At 32.4% G+C, this 22,217-nt stretch overlaps 2 long non-coding RNA genes across 2 annotated transcripts; both read left to right on the top strand.

Moving 5' to 3' along the window:
* Nucleotides 1-3,113: 3,113 nt before the first annotated feature.
* Nucleotides 3,114-4,941, top strand: LOC145117471 (uncharacterized). Its single transcript, XR_013712679.1, has 4 exons — nucleotides 3,114-3,972; nucleotides 4,109-4,209; nucleotides 4,497-4,611; nucleotides 4,845-4,941. It is a non-coding gene; the product is annotated as an uncharacterized LOC145117471 (long non-coding RNA).
* A 1,287-nt stretch (nucleotides 4,942-6,228) lies between these two features.
* Nucleotides 6,229-6,890, top strand: LOC145114960 (uncharacterized). Its single transcript, XR_013711356.1, has 3 exons — nucleotides 6,229-6,359; nucleotides 6,505-6,604; nucleotides 6,747-6,890. It is a non-coding gene; the product is annotated as an uncharacterized LOC145114960 (long non-coding RNA).
* The last annotated feature ends 15,327 nt before the right edge of the window (nucleotides 6,891-22,217 follow it).

Here is a 22,217-nt window from a genome sequence, read left to right as displayed (position 1 = left end):
ATCCATATTTATATATTCACATATGAATATATATGTTATATTCATATGTGAAGATACTGAAGATCAATCACCAATTTCAAAAGAAAAATGTTCCAAAACAAAACAACATAAATGTATGAATAATTGTTTCCATTCCAATATGATTAGCTTTTGAATACAAATAAAGCTAAGCCATATATATATTTATTCATATATGAATATAGGAATTCAATAGTTTTTTTTTAATATAAAACATATCCAGATTGAAGTATTCATATGTTAATAGAGGAAAATTATAGCAAGGATATACAAGTTATTCATAAATTATAGTAGAGATATACAAGATATGATATGAATTTTATACCTTTGTGATTTTTCTACATTGAATGTGTTTCTCTCATTGTTGGTGGGTCTTTATCAAAAATTTTAATCTTCTTACCTTCATTCATTAGTGAGTAGAAGAAAAATGAATTTGATATACATTTTACAAAGACACTATTTTATATTCATAAATGAATATTTGAATAAAACATATATATTCATATTTTTTATTCACATATGAATATGTATGTTATATTCATATGTGAATAGAACATATATAATTCATTTTTGTTGTATTCATATTTGAATAATGTATATATGACAGCAAATTAAGTTCTATTCATATGTGAATATAACATATATAACTTAGTTTTGTTGTGTTCAGAAGTAAACAAAACCTATCAAAACAAAATTATCTTCAGTATCTTCATTTTCTGTTGTATTTTTAAGTAAAATCTCATCAAAATGTTGGCAATCACATATTAATAAAGTTAATCAGATCTAAATGGAATACCTATTTTATTTACCTTTTTCAGTGGTTTTTGTTTTTCGTTATATATATATATATATATATATATATATATATATATATATATATATATATATATATATATATATATATATATATATATATGCTTCACTGTTGGTGTTGTTTCTGTAAGGGTAAGTAGTTAATATTGGGACAACATAAGTGAAATGTGAAGTAACGTTTATATTTTAATAAAAAAGTTGTGAATAAGTATGAAAATGAAGAGAAGATGTAAAATCATTTATATATCAACTAATAAAGGATGATTATTATAAAAATTTCAAGTAAATCAAGTAATAATGAAGGAGGATTACGAGAATGAACGAGGATCACAAAATTTGAAGTAAACAACCTAGTTTGAAGAATGAATAGTGTGAATACAAAATTTTTAGTTCTAAATCAACTAATAATGAACGACGATTACGAAAAATTTCAAATAATCAAATGATAAGTTTAGAAATGATTACAAATCGTTAAAAATCGAAGAAAAAGTCGTCGATGATTATCTTTCATAGTCAACAGTGAGGAAATGGTTTCGTTTAGGTTTTCGTCGGAAGACATTTTTCTTCGATTTGTTCTTCACGATGTTGAGAATGCTTTCTGTGATTGAATCCTTCTATAAATGGTTTTCGTGTTATGGGGGAAACGATGATGTGTTCGAAGAGGGAAATGATGGTTTTGTTGTCAAGATTTGATGTGCGATGAAATTACACAATTGCCCTGACGGTGTAATGTTTTTAGATTATTTACAAGTTTGCCACCGTGTTTTTATGTTTTTTAAGCTCATTAAATGATTGGGTGAAATTGGTTCCCCCATTCTCAACCTTTTTTTTCTCAATTGAACCCTCCGATATATATATATATATATATATATATATATATATATATATATATATATAGAGAGAGAGAGAGAGAGAGAGAGAGAGAGAGAGAGAGAGAGAGAGAACTAGGTTCAAATGTGGATTGACATCTATTGTGCGGACAGTGCTATTCTGTGAGAATGACAAAGAAAATATGTTCTTTGATAATGTGAATACGTTCAATCTTACATAACTATTGTCATTATCACGCATTCTCACCAATTAAATTATCTATAAGGTTATTATAGACTTTTTGTTATTATGCTCATTCTGTCAAAATGTTGTTAAGATATTTATTGAGTCGTATTCTGTAAGAATGAAAAAGAGTGAAAAACGATGCGTGAGAACAAAAATGAATAAGAATTAGTAAGAATGCAAGGAAATGACAATAATTGTGTGAGTTTGAGCGTATTCAAATTACTAAACAACTTATTCTTTGAGTAATTCTCATAAAATAGCATTGTCCACACGTCCGTACAATAGTTGTTCATCTACGTTATAACCTAGCCCTATATATATATATATATATATATATATATATATATATATATATATATATATATATATATATATATATATATATATATATATATATTATTCCTTAAGTTTCAGATATACGTTAGGATAATATAATTATTTCATATCAAATACAGTCATTCAAACGGTGAGTTTCAAACTTAATTTTACTACCCATGTAAACTTAATTTTACTACCCATGTATCTTAGTACGTTTTTTATGATTGTATTTTGATACATAATTTCATTTGAAATTTTGAACAAATTAATTCAAATAATTTTGATGCAAAGTGCAAACTTAATTTTATGTTCAAACCGCCCGACTTTGTTTTTTAGTTAATTTGGTCGGTTGTTCGCCTTTCACACCATATGGTTATATTCCTATTTTAATATGCTTCCTTGTTTTCAGTTTATTTTATAATCAATGAATGATTTTGCAGCCAATCAGAAAACAACACAAAATAGTTATTAGATTTTTGAAATGTTATGTCTTACGGATTAAGCATACCCCAATTACCCGTAATATATTTATATTTGCATAAGAGTTAAATATATATATATATATATATATATATATATATATATATATATATATATATATATATATATATATATATATATATATATATATATATATTAAAGAAATGAAAGTTAGGAACAGTAAAGTTCCTAAGTTGTTGGCAGAACTGGTCCCTGTTTATTATGTGACAGAAGTGGTCCGCTTCTTTTATTGAATTACAGTTTCGTCCCTTAATAATGTCATTAATGTATATAAGTTTAGTGGGTTATCGATACACCGCTCCTTTTTAGTTCCAGATCCTTCCACCGCTTTGACCGCTTCAACCTTCTACATACCTCATCCTTTTCCTTTCCACCTCCTTCTGTATTTCGATTAGGGCTCCACTCGATCTGCTCGACCTCCGCCCTCAGCATGCAACTTTGTCTTCTCCGAGTCGATCGATCATGCAACTTTGTCTTCTCCGAGTTGATCGATCTGCTGAAAAAATTAATCAATGACGAGATGAAAGATCTCGATAAAGAAGATAGAGAAGAAATACGAAGGAAATTGGTGGCGATGACGTTTGTCGATGCTCTTGGTCAGATGAAGGTGGCAAGGTGGGAGGGTCAACGATGGCAGTAAGGCATCATGGCAGTGGAGTGGTGGTGGTTGTGATACTACAAACCGATTCTCGACCTCAAAGCGAAGCTGAAGATTAGGGCTTTCAATCGCTAACGTCCCTGCGATGAGCGACACCTGTCTTCTCCAACTGGTGCTCCGATTCATCGACCCACCTCCTCACCATCGATTGTCGATGAACCGGAGAGATCAACCGATGAGGTCGACGCCTACCAACCCATACCGCTTCTGTGAACGCTTCCAAACATCAGCTCCAGATCCAAAATTTGGTCTCAAGAAACCAGCTTTCAAAATTCAGAAGAGTATATATATCCACGATTGAGCTCAAATTGCTTCATCTTCTCACCACCACAATCCGTCTCTTTCTCAGTTTAATTTATGTTTGTTGCTTTCTTTTGATTCGATGTTATTTTTTGTCTATAACTGTTATGTGTTTGTTTTATGAGGATATTTGAGGAAAAGTCGGCGTTTGTCGAGGATTATTGGAAGAATCTGGGAGGCACAGGGCATAATCGCAGATTTACTACCAGGTAGTTTAATTTGGGGTTTACGCAAGAGAACTGAATGATTTCAGCAATCGATTCAATTCGGTCTTCCAATTCCGCTTCCGTCCTTCCCTTCCGTTTCGGGTTCGTCTTTCCATCTTCTTTTATGGTTTATGTATTGTTTCCGCCTCTGCTTCTGCTTCGTCTATGAATAGAAGAACCCTTTCTTATCTCTAAACTTTCTCCACCGCTTCAACTGATCCTGTCCTTCACGTTTTAGATGGAAGAGGACAATCGCTTCAGGACTAGGAATCGACAAAGTTTCAGCAATCGATTCAACACATCGCTGGTATTAAGGGATCAGAAAACTTTGATAGCCAGGTAAAAAACATCTAATGATTTCAATTTTGAGTGATTAAGTTAGAGTTATTTTCAATTAACTCTCTCTGTTTAACCTGGGATTAAGAAACGCAAGAGCTTTTAAATTTCCAGAAAAAAAAAACATTTATTATCTGTTAATTCCCCATTTTTACGCTCATCCATTTTCATTAACGTCATTATGCACCAAATGCCTAATTTTAATATATGGGCCACCTTCATCTGATGCATGTTTTAAATTAATTACCCTAATTTGATGCTAATTACCAATTTCGTTGATTTTGTTTAAGAAATCACTTTCGGGAGTTTACAAAGAAGAATGACAAAGTTTGAAACAAGTGTTTTTTTTGGTGCTGCTAAATAACATGCCTTTTACTTTTTCCCATGAAGGTCCTTCCTTATCAGGTAATCACTTTATGTAGTTGGATTTGTGAGACCAACAATACCAATTTTTGAATCCAACATCGATATGAACTACTGAAAAGAAAATACCGCAGTTATGTCTTGGGGATATATTGTTTCAATTTGCAAACAAGTTTCATCCATTATCTCTATTCATGAAATTTAATTGTGTTTATATTTTCTTCATCTGTTAAACGCATGACAGTTAATTTTTTGATTCTTTCATCGTCTCTTAGATGCCACCACCAACGGAGAATGAAGAGTACCCGACAACCTGATTCAGGAATAATAAACAAAAGGGGGAAAAGAAAGGTTCTACAAAAACCAAACGGTCAGTAATTGTTTTTTTATATCCCCTTGCATGCCACCTGTTTGATATTTTTGTTTGACTTTATCAAGATTATGCATTTTGTAGGTTGAGGAACCACAACATGACCTAATAGCACTTGCTTCATATGAGAAGTATGTAAATCAACTCCTTCATAACTTTGTTAATTTTGACAGGTGCATTTCATTGCACATGAAGTCAGTTTTAACAAAATTTGTATGCTTTGTTTTAAGACTGATTATAATGCTTTAGCTTTTTAGGTTATGTCAACAATGTTAAACGGTAGTCGACAATCATTATAAGAGTAAGCTACTTAGGCACAACGTTGGTTTATTTATCTAATTTTCTTTTGTTATTTGTTGATTATATTTTCCTTAGATATGATCACTCCACTATTTACAAATGGAGCACGGACAAAACATATTATGGATTTGTAGTTTGCATGTTTTCTCGCCATATTTCATGCTCCATAAACAAAACAGACATAACTTGGAATACTACATTTTCAATCTTGATATGTTTTCAATGTTAAAAAAATATGAATTATATTTTGTGTTGTTTTGTTTTTTTGATTGATTTTCAGGGCAGTGAAGAAGAAGTAATGGCTACCAACAACAACAATAGATGATGATTTGTCTCACCAAAAGAATATTCTGATGCCAAACGTATCAATCACTAAAACTTTTAAAAGTTATATAATTATCGTAACAGCTATTAATTGTGTAAATAACTTTGTAAATTATGATTATTTAAGCTAGAACTTCTTGTAGGGGATTATCCACAAAGTCAATGCAAGTCAAAAAGACAGTTTCTGCATCACCTGGAGAGTTATGCGGCCTAATGACACGATCATCATCATCATGTGGGAGTGGGTCCCGAAACAAGCCAAAAATGTGTTAGACACAGAACTTCATGAAAGCATTCGTGGATGCAAATTAACAAGCTGGGTGGAAATGAAAGTATATTTTCTTTTTTTTATTTCTGCATTGCTTTATTTTATTGTGCAAACTGTTATTATAATTAATTTATTTATAACCAATTACAGGTTCTTTTATTGGAAATTCATGTTAAGGTGAATGATATGTCACCACAGATCCACATATTGCTTTTATCATTATGTGTTTCAAGTCAATGCTCATTGCCTCCCCTATTGCCTCCCCTGTTGGTTTACTTATTTTGAATGTATCTCCCCTTTATTTGTACAATAACAAACATTTATATTTTGATGATTCTGTTGAATTTTATGTGAAATTTGTTGTTTTTTGCAGGTTATAATGATGGATCAGCAGACATTTAGTTGTTTTTCTTTTGCTTATATTAGTTTGGATATGGGTAGAAGACTAACATATGTTTCATGGTTTCAAGGTTTGGCCCCAAGTGACTTAACAGTCAATTCAAGGTTCCGGCTCTGTAAGTGAATCTGGTAAATTTGATCTCTAGTAGTATCTAAGCTTTATATATAACTAAGAAAAAAATGGAAGTGCATTGTTATTTCTTTCGTTATGCATCGGTTTGATGTGCAATTTTAATTTTTTCTATGTCAAACTTCATATCTGTTTTTTTTTCAGGTTTCCAAATTCCAATATATGAAACTGGATAGATCCAATTGTTGGATCACTGACGCTTAAGCTTTCTTTTCGTAGGTTCGGGATTTTGCTACTCTGAAAGGTAAGGTACCAAGTTCTTAACTTCTTATGTGAAATTTTATGTTTTAAATTTTAATGATCAAGAAGAACCTTGTGGTAGCATCAAATAGAAGAACTACTATATATGCTTATTTGATTTCGTTGTTTCTCACTTTTTTTAACAGAGAAGGAAAGTATGGACAGACATGTGTTATCCCTCTTCAAAAATTTTCATTACTCGATGGCTCTGCTCAATACAAGTTATAAGTTACACTTTTGTTAAATAGAATATGCTTTCCAGACAAAATAGTTTGTCTCGGTTGCATAAATCGGTCAAAAGATGATTTTTTTTTTCGCATCAATAGAATGTTCTTTCTACATCTGTTGTAGATTACATTGTACTTTCATTTAAAACTACCCGGATATAAGATTGTGTTTTCATTGTTTTTGAAAATCTATTCAAATATAGCGTTTTACTTCTTTTACTATCATGACTTATATTGCATTTCTGCTCATCCGATTGATGGTGGTTTACACATAATAGCAATGTACTTTACTATGGATAATACAAGCAACATATTTCATTTGACAAAATGAACACCTTTCGTCCCGTGCAACGCACGGGAAACCCCTCTAGTTTATATTAATCTTATGTTTTCCTAATATTCAGTATATACAATGTAAAAATCACTGTAATATATATATATATATATATATATATATATATATATATATATATATATATATATATATATATATATATATATATATATAGACACACACACACTAGCCGTCTACCCATACAATTCAACGGGCGACAATAATTTTGTTTCGGCAATTAGTTTCATTTCAGTGAATAGTTTCTAAACGGAAGTTAAAAATTTCAATAAATAGATTTCTTGCGGCGATTTGTTTCAATGTGGAAACATGTAAAAATCCATAAATAACACAATGAAGTGGATGATGAATGTGCATGGTTGGGTTAAAAATAAAAGTTTATGGTTATCTTTCCTCAAAAATAAAGGTATAATTTTTTGTTTCAAAATATTTTGTATGTTGTTTTGGTTTAACATATAAGATGCATTATTATTTTGTGTTGAAAATAAAATTATATTATTATTTTGGGTTAAAAATATGTAGGTAGTTTCTTATTAAAAATCAAAATATGTCTATATTTTCGAGTATTAAAAAAAGTAGAGCAAATTAAACAATAAACATCTAGTCCTTTTATAGGATTTCTCATATTATCTGTATTTTTCTATTTTTTTTTATACTGGAATACATATTAAGTTATAATACGGAGCCTTTGTGTTTAATAATTTATTGAGTAAATAAACAATATATTAAAATAGTTGGTTTCCAGTCAATTTAAATTAGACATGTTTGATTTTTATTGTCCAGAATTATTAATCATTCAATTTGTTTTTATTTAAGACTTTCTTTGTTGTTTTGTCAAATAGTTTCAAATATAAAAATAATAATAAATTTCATGTAAAATGCATAGTTTTATTTTCTTCATATTGAAATTATTTTTGATAATTCTTATTAAATGACGTGTATATATGTATAATAATGCTTATTACCACTTTATTTAGAAAGTAAAAGTTTTAAATTTCACAAAAACAATGAATAACTTTGTCTCAGATATTTTCAGTTTATATTAATAACAAAAAAACATCATATATGGTCCATGTGGTTACCCAAAATCTGAAGTTTAGTCCCCATGGTTTAAAAACCTCATACATGGTCCCTGCGTTTTCAAAACTTTTGACGATTGGTCCTTATTGCTAACTCCGTTAACTTTTGTTCGTTAATTGAGGGGCATTTTCGTCATTTCACACCACAGAGACCATTTATGATCTTTTCACTTATTTAAAAAAATAAAAATAAAATAATATACAAAGGGGTCTCTCTATCTCCCCCCCCCCCCCATGACCACCATCAACCTCCCAAGATCCACACAACCATCGCCACCTTCTACCATCATGAATCACCTTATTCCTCCATTCACCATCACCGAACACCGTTCCCAGCTTCACAATCTCCATTCCAGCCACCGCTTCACCAAGACCCACCTTCACCATTTCACCACCATGACCACCAAAACCACCACCCATCACCACCTTTATTTCCTCAAAACTTCCAGCCACCTTACCCTACAGTCCTACTCCATAAACCCATAGCAATTGACCTTCAAACAAACCTTCACAGCTTTCTAATTCCAGTCTCCATTCACTTACCTTCATCAACTTCTTCTCTCCTCTTCATCCCCCTACACCACCCACACAAACATCACTACCCAACGTCACCTTCAATCACCAAAGACCTCCCATATTCCTCCATTATCATCATCCCTAATAGCTGCAAATGCAAAAAATAAGAGATAAAAGAAGAGGCTAGTTTATTCAGAAAGGAGAAAAAGGAGAACTGTGATCGAGATTAGAAGAAGGAGAAGGAGGATGCGACCCTGTGGTGACTGTGTTTGTCGATCAGATTCTATGAATCGAAGGGGGGGGGTCCGATTTCTAGTTTGATACTATTTTTAGTTCCTTGGCTGTCTCTCTCTGGTATGTTTAATGGAATCAACCACCGCCAGTCGTCCTTCTCCGATTATCCCTCTCACCGTTAATGTGAAACCTCGTCGATCTAACCCTTGTCAGTGTTTCAAGGTCTAGTTTTGTCGATCTAACCCTTATCGGAGTTGCCTATTAAAGAAAGCCCAAGCACCGCCGGACCCACACCGCCGATGAACAGATTTGAAAGGGGTTGACGATTGGAAATCAACTGAATGGAAAAGGGTTGACGACTCAGATTTACCGGAGAGGGAGAAATCAACATCGATCTAGAAGTTGTTGAGCCCAGCAGTTGTTGAGCATGGTGGGCTGGGTACGGTGGGGCGTTTGATTTACCACGATGGGTGCAGTCGGTAGCCGATGAATCATGGCACCATGAAAGCTTCAATTTTTTGTACATTGTGTGAGAGAGGGAAGAAAGGCGATGATCGGAGAAGAGACCAAGTTGCCACTTGAGAAAGGAGAGAGAGAGAGAGAGAGAGAGAGAGAGAGAGAGAGAGAGATATATATATATATATATATATATATATATATATTTTATATATTAAATAATTATATTTAGTTTTTTCTTTTTTAAAAAAATAAGTGAAAAGACCATAAATGGTCCATGTGGTGTGAAATGACGAAAATGCCCCTCAATTAACGGACAAAAGTTAACGGAGTTAGCAATAAGGACCAATCGTCAAAAGTTTTGAAAACATAGGGACCATCTATGAGGTTTTTAAACCACGGGGACTAAACTTCACATTTTGGGTAACCACAAGGACCATTTATGATGTTTTTTCTATTAATAATCGATATTAATAACTAACTTGTATTTTTGTGTATTTTGTACAATAAAGATAACTATTATAATCAATACTTATAGACATAATTTAATTTATTATCCAAGTATTAACCTCAATAATAAAAGCGTGATTTGTAACCTTCAATTTAAATTTTAAATCCTCGTCTAGCATTTCCAATTTTCCACAATATATGGTACACGTTTTTTATTTTGTATTTTAGATAAGGATTTATTATTTTATTTTGCGCATAATATATTTTTAATTTGAATCTTTGCCTATTTTTTCCATCTAAATAGGGTTAAGTTATAAATTTAATATTATTTTATTGGTTGTTAATTGTACTATTAGCTAAATCATTTGTACGTCTTAAAAAAATAATATATTTATATTGAAGTTATTTTTTAGAAAGAGTGAATTTTTTTTTATAATGTATTATATATATATATATATATATATATATATATATATATATATATATATATATATATATATATATATATATATAAAAGGGAATGATAAAATGAGAACACCTAAAAGGTTAAGAACGCGAGAACAATTATGGACTAATCAATATATAATAGCATATTAGCAATTGTATATTTTAATTAAATTGAAATAAAAAAATTCAATCAAATTTCCTTAAATTTAGGATCAGTTACCAAAAAAGAAAAAAGTATTCGATTTTTTATTTTTCTTATTAATGGAATATAAAAACATTTTTACCAAAAAATATTTTAAAACTGGAAAAAAAATTAATTTTTTTTCTTAAAAAAATAATTTTTTTCTCATATTTCAAGTTTTTTTTTTCAAAAAAATAAATAGAAATCAAACCCCAAATCAATACATTTGTATTCATAAACGATTTTTTTTTTAATTTAAAAAACCTGATACTACTCCAATCACAAATGAATACACACTAATTTAAGAGTAATCCAATTCTTTTTTTTAATCAATTGAATATAAAATGAGTCTAAAAATTATCATTTCTTCATAAAAGAATACCTCTAATCATAAATAAATACACTTATTCACACATGATTACACTGTTATTCACAAATGAATACATTGTTATTAACAAATGAAAACTCTACTATTCACAAATGAATAAATGAATATCTCTAATCATAAATAAATACATTCATTCACACATGAATGCACTACTATTCACAAATGATTACATTGCTATTCATAAATAAAATACACATTCTATCATAAATGAATTCATCAAAATATAATATAACTTACATCTGAAAAAATATAGAACATAATATAATTTTTCATTCTCCTCTGGCTCAAATTCTTAATATTTCATCTTCTCAAACAACTCCAAAAGACCTCCACAAAAACCCATATATCATTGAGTTCAATCAACTTCTGCGAACAATGTTTTCCTGTAAATATGATTCCAGGTCTGCTTGGCTATCTTTCAAAGGGAATGTCGACTGTGTGATGAATTTGGTTGAAGTTACTGATAATCAAAAGAAACCAACACAATTTTATTCATTGATAAATATATAAGTAAATAATGACTAATATTACATGTATATACCCTTCACAACCTTTATTGTTACTCGATTTGTTTGTTTGTTTGGAATTCATTGTGATTGATGTCATAAATTTAGACACCAATAAAGTGAGATGAAAATTTGAATTTGTACTAGAAAGAAAGAAAGAATTAAACATAAAAAATATTATATACCATTGAATTTTAAATCATTAGGTTTCATTCTTTTTTTTATAACAATTTTAGTGAATATCAACAAAATCATCGTAAAAATGAATCATCGATATGTTTTTATGGGATTTTTTTTTGTGAATCATATTTTTTTGATTCATTTGTTTTGTTCGTCAAAAAATAGGCAGAAAAAAAAACTTCCTACCTTACTACCAAAATTTTTTTATTACCGGATTTGTATAAAAATGAATCATCGATATGTTTTTTTGGGGATTTTTTTTTGTGAATCATATTTTTTTGATTCATTTGTTTTGTTAGTCAAAAAATAGGCAGAAAAAAAAATTTCCTACCTTACTACCAAAAAAATTTTATTACCGGATTTGTATCATATATATATATATATATATATATATATATACACACACTAGCCGTTTACATACGTCAAGCGACGGGTGCGGATAGTTTTTCAAAAATTAGTATAGAGGCAATATACTGCCATTTTTCGCACCTAATACTTTTTTGGTTTCAAACTTTGGCCACAAAAAATTGTATATTTACAGGTTTAGTCCATACACTTTCGTAGTTACACAAGTTCAGTCTCCTCATGAAGCGGGGGTAGTAACTTACTATTTACTCTAAAAAGAATTTATTAATGGATGTTGTTTTCAATAGATATTTTTATTATATTTTTTTGTTGATTAAATATCTTATGACTTTTGTAATGTAAAAATTCAAAATGTTTAAATTATTTTCCCTTTCCCTATGCAATCAAATGTTTATTTTAATATTGCTTTTCAATTATTTTTGTAAAGTTGTTCTACATTATATTTAAATTATTTATTATTTATGAATTTTGTTTTGGTTGGATATCATTGTTTTTTGTATTGTATTTACTAAGTTCTCTTTAGAAAATATAAGGAATTAAGCTCATATAACTTATGCAATAATGTTTTATGTAATTAAGTGTTATAACCTATAAGTATTAAACTCGTATAGATAATATAATAATATTTTATGCAATTGAATGTTATAAGTTTTTTGATTTTGTAATCATTTTGAGTTGATTTTTATATTTATGAATTGTCAAATATCACCTCCTCGCTTAGGTATAATTTGTTGAAAACTTTCCTTTTCAAAATTTATATAAATTTCCAACTTTTTATAGTTTTGAATGGTCATAATCAATAGTTAACCATACATGTCCCAAAATAGGAGATTAACTAAAAATATACTAGTCAACTCTTTTATATATTTACAAAGCTATCTTCATGGTCTAACACCTCTAAATTATAGTATATTTATTATAAAAAACTTGAAGGGTGTAAATCGTTATTATTATTTTGAGACCTTAATGTAATATGTAATTTGTTTATCCTCTTTCATCTATACAAAAATTTCAAATTTTATCCTTACCTTTGAGATTTTTATTTGATATTTTAAAAGTCATGTTTTACAATATTTCATATGCTCTCTTTCACATACAGTTTTTGTAACCAATTTTTTGTACGTTCTTTCCTATTGGAAACTAATAAACTCAAACATAGAGTAGTCTGTTTAAAAAATCTTTTGGAAACTAATAAATTAAAGATAGAGTAGTCTATGCCATACTTTTTTAGATTCCCTTTTGAGATATCGGTGTTTTGTTGAGGAAACCAATATGAATCTGTCAAATCCCGCCTCTGTCTCCATAAATCTGAAGTACAAAACCAAAACCCTAAGGTATTGTCATAAAAATGAGCCTTTATATAGAAAAATGGAATTGATCGATTGAGAGAGAGAGAGAGAGGAGAATTCCAAATTTACCTCTTTTGTGTTCACGATGAAATCAAAGAAGAAGACATCAAGAATTTTCTATAGAATCAACGATGATAAAGAATCGGGTTGGTGGAGGACGACGCTGGAGTGGCATGGCGGTGATAGAGTAGGTGTTGCTGATTTGGTGTCGGTGGCACATAGTGGCGGTCGTGGTAGCAATGGTGGGGTACGCTATTAATGGTGTGGAGAGGGATTGTTTTGTTGTGAATCTCAATCGATATGATGCAATTATAGGTGGGAAAAGGGGGCAATCATATTAGAAGGTTACACCGGAGAAGAAGGTTGCACCGGTAAGATAGATGCTGCCAGGGGAACAGAAGAAAAGTGGTTGTGGTTTTATGACTGGTGTTTCGTTCGATAGAGAGGGAATGGGTGAGATAGGAGAGTGTAATATGGGTTAAGTATTGAAATGGAGAAGAATGGAAGTGGGGGGGGGTTATATAAATGGCGAACATGCAGAAGAAATGGATACATAATTTGGAGGTTGTTGGACGGGATAGAGAATGAGGATCGAATCAAGAGCAATGCGGTTTCAACTTTAATCTATTAATCATCTTATCTCATTTTGATTTTTGTTGACCAAATAAGAGGTTATTGCATAAAAGGTTTGTACATATTGTAGTAAAGGCTTGTACCTCTTAAAATTCAGCCTTCGACTAAAGATGCATATATATATATATATATATATATATATATATATATATATATATATATATATATATATATTCTAACACATGTTTTCAAGAATGGATCAGTTGAAGACTTAATAGGGTCAAAGATAAGGCTTTTGGGGTAAACCTTATGGCACAACGTGGTGTGTTGATGAATACGATGTGGCATGACATTTAAACGAAAAGCGTGTCCAGATGGACACCACAACTTGGTAAGAGGGAGGCCACGACGTGGTGGCTATTGCAGCCCAAGCCCAAGATTTTTGGATTTCTCTCATATTTGAAGGCATTAACTCCAGATTTAGGGCCTCCTCTTCAGCCTCCATTCTACCTTGTCAAAAACCCTAGCCTCTATCCCATGCTTGTTAGCTTGGAGGCTTGGTTTTGAGCTTATCTTCTTGATTTTGTGAAGCTTGTGGAGGTAGAAACGCCATCTTGATGCAAGAAAGCAAAGAACAAGCCTAAATCCAGCATCCTCTTCAAGTTTTTGAGTCAATTGAGGTATAAATTTTGCACCTTGCCCTTTTTCTTTTGCGATCCATGTTTATGCTCCTTTTTGGTTGGTTTTGGTCCCATTAAAGGATGCTCTAGGAGTTTGAGGAACTCCAAAGCTTATTATGACACTCTTATGGTCATGAACCTCTGTTAAGTATGAAAAAGGTCCTAGTTTGGGTGTACTTGATCCCGTGCACAAGATTTAGCCTTGAAATAGTTTATTTGGACCTCAATTAGAAACTTTATCCATTAAGTCAATGGGAAGAATTAGATCTGAAGTTATGGGTCTTGATCTGTAAGGATTAAGTTCTTAATGAGAAACATGACATCCTGGAAAAAACCACGACGTGTCTAAGGAGGGCCCATGACATTGTGATGTCATACAGCTCGACTGTTTTATCTGGACATGCCCATGACATGGCCAAGAGGTCACCACTCCGTGGTGATCGTCGACTTGGTTGATCATTGACTTTTGTTGACCGTTGACCATTGACTTTTGACCAGTTTGACCATGAGTCAAACTTGGAGGTTTTAGGATGAAGATTAAGGATTTATCTTTAATTGGTGTTGGTTGATTCGAGGGAATGGTCAATGCAAGGAGTGAGAGTGTTGCTAAGCTTCTCTGGTTCTATGATTTTGGTGAGTTTTCTCACTATGCCACGTATGACATTGTATATCCTTTGCATGATAGGATGGAGGTATTGTTAAGGTATGAGTATGCTAGTTGACTAGGATAACTCATTGTAATTCATGTGCAGTATTGGACACTTGGTGTCATGGTATGCTAAACTCGTAGGGTCTTGCCTATTGAATGTATGATATTGTTGGTTTGGGAAATGTAGAACACTTGGTGCCATGGTATGCTAGACTAGTAGGGTCTTGCATATGGATTATATTGTTGGATAAGGTGTCTAAGTCCATAAGTATATTTGGTATGTACTTGACCCGATTTAGCATGGTCCATTTGGGTTGCACTTCACCGGAACAATTTGGATTTTTTTAGAAGAGGATATGTATGATTTATTAATATATTATAAGTTATAACATATTAATGTGAAATCATATTATTTAATTAGTATTGATCAAGAGTTAATTTGGAATTAATTTTGTGGTCAAATGAGAGTAATTAAATATATAGGGATTGATTGTGTAAATCATTCATTCTTATAATGTGGGCTAATGATCCATGATTCCTTATGTTGGGCTTAACCCATGTGGTGACCCATGGATAGTCCATGGAGTTTAAAACCCATGGATCATGAGGAATGTGGAAAGTCATGCACATTAGGGTTTACATGGTGTAATCCTAATGTAACCACACTATATAAGCAGCCCTTTTGGTTCAATAAATTGGCACCTAGAGTTTTTGCAAGAGTGTGGCCGATTTTTGTGAGCTAAAGAGTCCTCTTCCAAGTTTCCAAGTGTTAGTGGTGATTTGTGATTCCACTTGAGGCATTCACATTATTGGTGCTAGGCTCTTGAAGCTCCAAGCAACAAGCTACAACAAAAGGTATGTTATATAACTTGTTTTATTACCCAAGTATCAAAGTTTTGTATGCTAGTTAGGGTAATACCTTGGAAAATGAAAGTTTGCATGTATAATATAGAAAACATAGATCTAAGGTATTTAGGGTTGCATGTACACCTTAGGAGTGTTAGAATGCTCAAAACCCATAATATATGATATTGTTAGGTGTCATGATTGGTTAGGGTAATGTTAGTAATGGTTGTAGGTGGTTAAGTTGGATAGCCTAAGAACTCTTGGTCTAAAGCCTTATTGCATGGTTCTTGTTTGATTTATTGCTTTCGGGTGGACCATCTGTTCGACTATCTATTTCATATTTGACTATATATGACTTTATGTATTGTATAAAAGACCAGAATCTGGCCTCTGGCAATTGTCTGAAAGACTAGGATTTGGCCCCTGACAAGTGTGTGAAAGACCAGGATCTATCCCCTGGCAACTGTATGAAAGACCAGGATCTGACCAATGGCATTTTTATGAAAGACCAGGATCTGGCCCCTGGAAGTTGTAGGAAAGACCATGATCTGGCCCTTGTCAACTGTATGAATGACCAGGATCTGGCCCCTGGCACTTGCATGTAAGACCAAGATTTGGACCTTGGCATTACAAGGAAAGACAATTATTTGTCCCATGGCAGGAAGTGACTATAAGACTATGATTTAACCCATATGTTATGGAATCATATGATACTTGTCAAGACTCAGAAGAAATCTGATGCAAATTGTCAAGTTCTGATGACCCTTGTTAGGAAGTAATGCAGACAACACATGAAACCAAAAGCACACAAAGAAACAATATTTACGTGGTTCGGTCAAGATGACCTATGTCCACGGGTAGGATGGGAGTATTCTTTATTCATAGAGTTCTCAAACAGATATTACAAGGACAAACAAAAGAGATTCGATCTACTCACTAAGGATACAAAAGACACACCAAATGACTTAGCAGGAGTCCCTATTTATAGTGAAGGGATCAAACCTAAAACCCTAATGGGCCAAGCCCATTGGCCATATGCCTATGAATAGTATCAACCAAACACAATCTACCATGAAACATCTTCTAGAACACTCATCCTTGATTTACAATGCATGAGCATCAACAACACACATGATGGAGCATCATGATCCGGAGTGGCTCATCATGATGCAAGAATGGCACATCAAGATCACCATGGTTCATCAACCATCATTATCGAACATCAAGCAATAATCGTTGAGCATCTTCAACATTTGAGCAACCTTGAGCATCATATAAGACTTCACAACATAGTCAAGGGATACCATGCCTCATCATCAACATATATGGAACACTAGGAACATGTGTGGCACATCAAGCCACCTGATGGCGCATAATGATGCACAAGTGGTGCATCATGATCATTAGTGGTGCTTCCATGCCTTAACAACACATCAACAACACATCAATAGTCTGTAGTACTCCATGGTACACTAGAGTGGTGCACCTTGTACCAAGGTGACACACCTTGTGCATGAACGGCACACCTTGTGACCAAGGTGGCACATCTTCCTTCAACATGGCGCATCTAGCTTCAAGGTGTCGCATATGTAACACCCGCAAATTCAGGCTAGGCAAATAAGTTATTATAATCCATAATAATGAATTTTTAAAAGAAGATTATTTAGGATAAATAATCTTAACCAAAGTCATAGTATAGGTGACAAGGATTTCGTACATATAAAGAACGATGAAATCCGACTTCGTACGAAGAAGTTATGCTTCTTCGAAGTTTCACGATTAAACCAGCACGACTCTGCGTACCGTAAAAGTAAATTTTTGATACATTACTTTTTAGCCTAAGTGGTCTAAACGAAAGTCGTAGTAGTCATTAAACCGAGAGCGTGCATATAGGGAACGTCTAAATCTGACTTCATTAGAGGAATTTATGAGAATTGAAGATCTCATCAATAGGATTTCGTCGATACAGAGAACATTGAGAATGGAGTCCGTATATAGGAGTTATACATTCTGCAGCGATTTCTGACAGCCTAAGCCTATCAAAAATATAAATTTTTGATAGAGTGAGAATTAGATTTTGGAGTCGAAAGGAAGGTTATAGATCATGTCGAGATCTTTCCGGAAATATAAAAAATGTCTAAAACAGAGCTGGTATGAAGAAGTTACGCCATTTTGAAAACCTAAAACATCGTGTGTGCGAAATGCGGCACGCGCACTGATGACGTGGCACATTCTGGAGGCGACAAGTGTCCTGGTCGGCGGCCGGTTCTCCATCAACGACAAGAAGATGTGTCCCAAGGAGATGGTGACACATGGCACCATGAAAGGGTGACACGTGGCAGCCTTCTAGAAGGAAGGATGTGGAGAAATACGGTCGCGACACGTGTCAAGAAAAGGGAGGAGCCAGCCAGGTTCGAGCGCGCGGCACGCCTCTGAGACTTGCACCGTGCGCATTCCTAATTCCTATATATATATATATATATATATATATATATATATATATATATATATATATATATATATGTGTGTGTGTGTGTGTGTGTGCGTGTGCTGAATTTTCCTTTATTCTTCCCATAAATCAATCCTAAACTCTCTCAATCAATTTCTTATTCAAAAATCCAACTTTTTCCGGATTTCTAAGTATTTTTGCTAGGCTCTGCAAGATTTAGGAGTCTGACTAATAGAAGCTTTCGGTTTCAAAGTTTTGTCCGCGCGTTTTTCCCGGTTTTTGATAAAACCTCTGTAAGTTAAGCTACACTCTTTTGCTTTCAGTGTAACTTATATTTATGGTCATACGTCGTTCTTATGAACCTATAAATAAGATTTATCAGTAATTCCAAGTCGTTATACTGATTGATCTACTTACGGGAGAGGTGTCTAGAATTGTCATGTTGGCTTGGTTGTTGGATTTCAGAAAAGCTATTATGCCGAAATGGTCCTACCTCCCAACTGTCATGCATGGCTTATCCTTACTTGATAGATCTTGATGTGGACATTAGGATTAGTGAGGAATCTAGACCACTGTTAGTCACCAGGATCATTAGACTAAGACTCTGTATTAATCATACTTAGGTCACGTTAAGGGAACATCTAAGGTATTAGGCGAAACTTTGTCCATATCACCAGTCACCCACCTCAGTCAACTGAGTGCATAGTTACTTTCAAACTTACATAGAGATACAAGTATTCTAAATTGCTTAAATGATATGTGCGTTGTCATGATGTGTTTAATATATATATATATATATATATATATATATATATATATATATATATATATATATATATATATATATATATTATCATCCTTCATAATATGAATGGGTAGTAAAGGGCTGTGCGAAATAACAAATGAGAGGTTGTGATAGGGCTATGTGAGATAGTTGTTGTGATAGGTTAGTAGAACTCGTGCGAAATAATAAGCCTTGTCTGTCGTGTCTATCCAAAGTACTATTGTATTATCGTGTCTGTCGTGACTATCCAAAATACTAGGGTATTGTTGTGCTTACCCAAAGTACTATTGTACTGTCGTGCTTATCTAAAATATAATCATATTTTCATGCCTAATCAATTAGGAAATATAGATACCTGTTGACAAAGGTCCTTTACCCTCAATATCATTATATTAGGATTAGAAAGTGGGGATAATGGTAATGGGGTAATTGGGGATATTTGAATGCTGAAGAACATATGTAATTAAAGATTATAATATTATGGGTTGAAAACCCTATGTACTCACCAGGTTTCCCAACCTGACCCACTCAGTTTCTTGTATCACAGGTAGTGATACGAAGGTACTGATAGATAATATTGTTGGATTAGTGTCTAAGCCCGTAACTATATTTGGTAAGTATTTGACCAGGTTGTGCATGGTCCTTTTGGGTTGCCTTCACCGAAGCAACATGATAGGATGATTGATGAATAAGGAGGTTATTATGATTTATTAATATGTTATATGAATAATATACTAAAGGAGAAATCATATAGTTAATTAATATTGGACAAGAATTAATTAAGAATTAATTTTGTGGCTAAAAGAGATTAATTAAATAGAGGGACTGGAACTGTCAATTGTGTGATAGTTGATTTGGGCTGAGAATGCTTATGGAAGTAAGGGGTGGACGAAATTAGAGTGGGAGCCCATCTAAATTTCGTCCAAGGCCTTTATTCTGGAAGGTTCTGTGGACTGCTTAAGGCCTAAGCTATCCAATTAGGGTTTTGACTGAAACCCTAACAGCACAAGTATAAATAGACCCCTTAGGCTTCAGAAATCGGTGAACCCTATCCCTAAGAGTACTAGAGACAAATTCTATAGCCTCCAACCTCTCTCCAAGATCATCCTCTTGCTTGTGTTGTTTGTAAGCGATTAGAGGAGTGACATTTGTGACTCTAAGCTCCAAGGACAAGAATATTCAAGCTTTGAAGAAAAGGTAATCATCTAGATCTATTTTGTTATGTTAATTTCGAATTATATTCACTAGATCTAGGGTTTGTAAGTCTTGGATGAATTGCATGTACAATAGAGAAACCTAGATCCAAGCATTAGGGTTTGCATGAGCACATAGGATGTTCTTTTGGCTCAAACCCATCAAATATAGTTATTTGTCGAGAGATTAAAGGAATTCGTAGGCTACTAGAATATTGATGTAAGGCCCGTTTATGCTTATGTTTTGTATCAGTTTTGTCATCCCAAGTTTTAATAAATCAATGAAAAACATTTTCTTCGGAAATACTTTATTGGACAAATTCTGCATTATAAAGATCACTCTGATTTTAAAAAATGCATAAATAAAAAGTTTTAAAATGGTCATAAATTTGGGGATGTCACAGCATCCTCCTTCAAAAGTGGTGCATCCTCCTTCACCAATGGTGCACCCTCTCCAAAATGGTGCATCATTGATTCACGGCTCATCAAGGATGCTCCATTTCCTTCTCGGGTGCTCCATACCCTTCTCAGATGCTCCATTTCTTTCTCAGGTGCACCATAACCTTCTCACAAGCTCCATTCCTTTCTCAGGTACTCTATTCCTTTCTCAGGTGCTCTATTCTTCCTTTATGGCGACCCGTTCCTTTGTCACATTATATGTTCATCTGTCACATGATCCGTTCCATATATATATATATATATATATATATATATATATATATATATATATATATATATATATATATATATATATATAAAGTGATTAATGAATATTATTGAATTAAAAATAAGTGAAATATACCATCTAATTTCACTATAATGGTATTTTAGTCAATTGAGATAAATTTAAAAAAGGAAAATTCCAAATTTTTGGGGATAATTAATTACCTTCAATTTTAATTCTTATGTAATTTTTAATCATACCCGATTTTATTCTAACTGAATGAAATTCTGTTAGAATGATAATATCATTCTTCGAACGAAATAACAACATTTTTTATTGAATAAACTTCTCGAATAATAATTTTTGGATACAAGTTAAAAAAATTTATCACATTCTTAAAAAAAATTATATACTATTCTATAATAATGAAACACTCACTATCAACAAATAAACACAATTTATTGATTATTCTACCTGAATATTCTACCAAAATATACTAGTATTACATATTTTCTTATCAATTTATTGTAAATTATTTTGTCAGAATATAACGATGAATAGTGCTTTCACTGGTGACCATTGTTCATCTTCATCCCACACACCATCGTCCAGCCTTCATGCCCTTGATCATCATGTGTCATTCATGCATTCTATAAGAATATCTGCCATGAAATAAAGCATTCTATGAGAATAGTTGTCATGAAATCGAATTATGTGAGAATAACATTCTGTGTGAACGCTTTTATATGACAAATATTAAAATGAACTTCAGTAATTCTGACAGAATGCATACCACATGGTCAGTTTCTCTTTCAGACATTTCGACAAACACCTGTCGTGCAACATATGACCCGGTATCATATGAAAAATATTTTGTAGCATCACCATGGTAAAAAATGAAAAATGTAAAAAGAAAACTTGATTGATAACAAAACAATAAAATTTAGCTTGAAGCCCTTTTCACACAAAATATTTTGTAGCTTGATTGTAAAATAATAATAATAATAATAATAATAATAATAATAATAATAATAAACTTGGTTGATGG

Source organism: Lactuca virosa, chromosome 5, assembly GCF_052849685.1.
Source record: "Lactuca virosa cultivar CGN04683 chromosome 5, Lactuca_virosa_CGN04683_v6, whole genome shotgun sequence".
Lineage (NCBI taxonomy): Eukaryota > Viridiplantae > Streptophyta > Magnoliopsida > Asterales > Asteraceae > Lactuca > Lactuca virosa.
Note: the sequence above shows the minus strand (reverse complement) of the source record. Positions and strands in the feature narration are given on the sequence as shown.